The 5,024-nt window shown below is 36.6% G+C and overlaps 1 long non-coding RNA gene across 1 annotated transcript; it reads left to right on the forward strand.

Moving 5' to 3' along the window:
• The first annotated feature begins 3,223 nt into the window (after window positions 1-3,223).
• LOC139285928 (uncharacterized) lies at window positions 3,224-4,566 on the forward strand. The gene is made up of 4 exons (XR_011597354.1): window positions 3,224-3,256; window positions 3,482-3,712; window positions 4,176-4,320; window positions 4,460-4,566. It is a non-coding gene; the product is annotated as an uncharacterized lncRNA (long non-coding RNA).
• Window positions 4,567-5,024: the final 458 nt, after the last annotated feature.

Raw genomic sequence — 5,024 nt, forward strand, 5'->3', positions numbered from 1 at the left:
TGAAATGTGACGGAAAATAAAATGTGTTTTATTTACATCCATGCTGATGTTTTTGATAAATGACTTTCCTCAATTTCCTTGAAGACGCACTACTTATGCACACACCAAAAAAATACAGCATTTAATGATAAACCTGAATGAAATACAATTAAACATTTTAATCTTCAAAATGTTTGGGTGAATTGTTATAGATACCATCATGAGGCATGAAGATGAACATTTGTGTAACAAAGACTTGCATTAGTGAATGTTTATAACTTAAACTAAAAAGTGACCCTGTTAAGATGGCCTCTGGCAACAAAACCTGTGTGCCTACAGTAGGTTTTATTTCAGTCATAAACCTCTATGGTAAAGGTTTTGTGACCTCTGAGGCCACCGGCTATGTGTGTTTGGCTTAGTTGGGTATGACATACACAAAGTTCACAGGCCATCCTTGAACATTGCATGCATCGCTGTCAGCCACAATCTTTTTTGTACTACCACAGGAGGGCACCAAATTTGTGACTTGATTTTACTATTACTGTAAAGATCTTCCCTTATCCCCCATAAACTGATCTTCTGTTCAAAATCTTTATCTCCCTCAAACACCACATGGATGTTCACTTGGAAAAATCACAGACATACAGCAGAGTTATACGGACATATAGTGTATGTGATAATGATAATGTGATCTGTGTGTTTTTACCCTGGTGCTGCTGACCTCCTCGTAGCTGAGCTCTGGTGAGGAGAGCTCTGCCGGTTTGGTGCCAGTCGAACCTGCATGGCATACCTTCATAGAAAGGAACTGAAGGTCTGCTGCTTTCTTTCTGCGGCAGCTTCAGCACTTTCAACACAAGCTCTACAACAAGTAATGTAGACTTAGAACAACTACGGGCTAAAGACTGAGCAGTAAACACTTTTCTAAAGGTAATTAGACAGTGTGTTGGTGGGTGTCCCCGTCACTTGTTAAGACTGAGAGTCAAAGAGAGTCACACACACTTTGTAACTAACCATAACACACAGTCAAGATAAAAGTGGAAAGTCACAACTTAATAAGTCAAAACTTTTAGATACAAACTCAATTTCTGACTGATATTATGTCAAAATTAAGACTTAAGTTAAAAGAAATCTTAATTATGAGAGTCAAAAAATGTTTGTGTTCTAAGTGTTTATCACCTCGATTGTCACATTACAGTGCTTTATTATAAATGAACTCGTAAGAAGTTGTTTTAAGTTACTCCACATACTCTTGCATAATTTTATACATACAGTACACTTTATCATTCAGTCATATTTCCTGTCTGTCATGTTAACCAGAAATGGTCTCAAATAACCAGTATTAGTACTAAAGTATTAAATTAAATAGCACACTGACAACATTCTTGGTCAATGCTTTTGCTTCTAATTCATTGTTTTTCTTTATTTTAGATACTTTTGGAAACATATACCTTCCATACGTCTTGTCTGGACATTACTTATACTCTTTTGTTGTGTGTGACATTTGTCTTTGCCTGTTTATGTCACTTGTACTCTGTTGATCATTGTAACAATGTTTAATGCCAGGTCTCTCTCTGAAAAAGACTTGAATCTCAATGAGACTTTTACCTGGTTAAATAAAGAAAAAAGGAAAACCAGATATTTTGTCTACAAAGTTCAGTGTTTCCCTAACGCCAGTGGAGTAAAAGTTTCACAAAATGAAAAATGTAAGTATCAATAATTCACACTCTGGTATACAGCTCACCTGTTTAACCTAGCACCTGCAACAATAGAAGCATTTCCTCATGTATGCTGCTTACGTAATACATTTACATGCTCTTCTAAATAACTGATAAGTATCTTCTAGAGAGCAGATGTTTGCATCTTATATGACTACACAAAACATTCTCACTGTTAGGCTTCTACTTGGATTTACATGTGGTTTGTGGAAACAGGGAGTTCCTGTTTATAGTTCTTGTATGAACACGGAGGCTTCTTTCATTTAATTTCAATATGATCTTTCCTGCTGTTAAATTTCCAAAGAGTGTCAGACGGAAACAACACAAAGACAAACCAAAAGACTAACATTTAACACACAACACAACTTTAACAAATATTCTTTTTTTCTTTTTTTTTTTTAAACTTGATCAAACTGTATGTTTTTCTGATTTTTCAACTGATGCAACAGACAAACATGAAGAAATACTAACCACATCAAACATGGTATTACATGTTTCATTTGGGAATAAGTGGGAAAGCAAAATTTATTCTGTACACTAAAAGTTTGAATTTATGCGGGCAGCTGTTTTAAAGGGACACCTCTGGTCAACACAAACATACAGGGAGCTGTTTTATATTGATTTAGGATGTGATGTCAGTCTGATGTGGGCATTTATTTACCATCCAACACCACATCAATATACCATTACAATTGCTTTTACCTTAAAACTGCTTCACTTGGAGTCTGATTCTCCTCACACTGTTACCCCACTATATGTTACAGTGTATGCACTTTACACATCCAGAGCCTCCAGGTATCAATCCCCTTTAAAACAAATGAGCACCTCAGTGTGGGCGTGTTTCTTTGGTAAAAGGGTGGAGGAGGTAAACAGCTCTATAAAGTGATGTACTATGAAGACTCCTCTTCACATTTCCCTACCCACCCTCTGAAAACATTGTGGAGAGCGACAAGTCCTCATTTACTTGGTAAGTTTTTGATAAATTCAAACAAGCTTGATATTGTAATTTTGGGGTTTAATGCTGAAGAGCTACTTAATTCAATGGTTACAAATTCAGTCAAATAGATATGTTTATTTTGATGAGGAAAAGTTAATGTACAGGAAAAAGTGTGCTGTCACACAGGCTATATATTAGGTGTATGTCATATTGAAAATCTACAAAAAAAATCATGATATTTCAATATATTGTATATTACGTTCTCAACTAATGCACTGCTACAAGTGGAAAATGCAAATGAGCGCAGTGGTAGTTTTTTATATGACATGTTGGTAGGAGAAAACCACAATATACTGAAATAAGCAGTACAGAGAGAGCATTTGACTGCAAGAGCACTCTTACACAGTCAGAGTCGTACAGTGTGGATATGTACATTTCACAATCAGTTCTTTAAATCTATGCAAAATACTTCTGAAGGTAAATCAATCAGATCTGTGATCTCAGAGTGATTAACAAAGTTCCCATGAATGGATGAGCTCAGTAATCTGCATCTCTCCTTGATTTGTAAACTTTCTTTCTTTAGTTTTGGATGCCATGGCACAGTTCATTTATCTGTCGCTGCTGGGTATGTTATCTATAACGGAGATTTTTCTTTTTCTTTATCTCACCAGGATAATTATTTTTCTGTTTCTATCACTGTTTCTATCTTTGCAGCTAGATTTACAACATCTTGTTCTTCACACTAGTTTCTGCTTTCTCATGAAACAATATTTCCGATCAAATATAAACAAAAATGTGGGTGAGTCAAAGCAATAAAAACTGATTCCCTGATGTGATTTTTCCCATGTAGCAGCAACAATCCAGCGGCCTTTGGTTTCAGTAACATATGTACCTGAGTGGCTGATAAATGGCACCGGTGCCACTTTTAAAATTCCTGAACAGTGGACATATACGCAGTGTTGCAGAGATGACTTTTGTGAATGTCTTCCGAATTGCAAGAATGGCTCTACAGGTTCCACCAACTCCTCCTGCTATGTACATATGAGAAACACTGCATGTCTGCATCGGAACGTAACAGAAGGTGAGTACTTTAATCTTTTGACAAGCTTATCTATACAAACAAATAAGAACATTATTTATATGGAGAAGAACATAAATAATGTTTGCCTCTGTTTTTAACTGCTTTGAAAAACTTCCTCAGATGAGGCTCATGGGAGAGGAGCAGGGTTAGTTTTATTGAAACTACTGAGGGAATCATTTCATGTTGAGAATGTCTTTGTCTCTGGTGTGTCGCCCATGTGACAGACTAGCCTGAAAGAAAATACTATTTGCTCACTTAAATCCCGGCACTACTTCCTGACATTACAGTTATTCTTGGGCACTTCAAACACTTGTAGCATATTTGGAGGACAATTGGATTTAGCAAGTAGCCTACACCTGGAGGAAATGAGTGAATGAGGAAGTTATCGAAATCCGTCTGCACTCCCACTCTAACTGTTTTCCGGATTCTTTTATGTTGTTTTTTATCATTTATCATTTATCAGATTGCTCAGAGTCACATTTCAAACAGGTTGACCTTTCAGAGCTTTCACATGGTCATCCCTGTAAACATCGCAACAGTACTGAAGCAGACTGTAGGAAACTCTGTACTGAAAATCTCACCTGTCAATTCTTCACGTTTGATAAGAGGTAAATCTGTTGTGTGCACTAGTGGCCATAGAAAACACAATGAGCCAGCGTGCTTACATACATTGCACCGTAAATCACCGTGTCAACATCTGATTCAATAAAGATTTGTAATCGACCTTACTTTTGTTTTTTTTCACAGCTCTAATGAATGTTTTCTGATGTCATCAAGTGATGAAGTGTTAATACAACATAATTACCAAACTGTCTCAGGGTACCCTCTTAGGACGTGCTACAGAGACATAAATGGCAAGTGATTTCATTTCATGTTTCATCATCAATTATGTTCTTGTCCATGACTCCTTAAATCGAAACAACATCTAAATAATCCAGATTTCTTCCCAAAGTAGGTACATACATAGTAAAAAATGTGAGAGCTGGTTCATTACATTGATCCAAATGATATATTTGGCTCTTACATACACAAATGGATCAGATTTTTGTGTGAAATGCAGAGAATTGCTTGTATTCCTTCATGTTGGGGCAACTTTGCACAGACCAAACCATTCGTGACTATCATAAAGAGTCTACAGGCTTTTGTAGAGAGTGTGGCAGACTGAAAGAAACACAGAGACAGAGGATGTGGAGATGTGCAGTGTATGTATGTGTGTGTGTGTGTGTGTGTGTTATGTTGCGACATGCACAAACTTTCATTGTCACCCTTTTCTTGCATGATGAAGCAAGTCTCCAGTTCCATCAGGAACACA

Source organism: Enoplosus armatus, chromosome 5 (assembly GCF_043641665.1).
Source record: "Enoplosus armatus isolate fEnoArm2 chromosome 5, fEnoArm2.hap1, whole genome shotgun sequence".
NCBI classification, from domain to species: Eukaryota; Metazoa; Chordata; class Actinopteri; order Centrarchiformes; family Enoplosidae; genus Enoplosus; species Enoplosus armatus.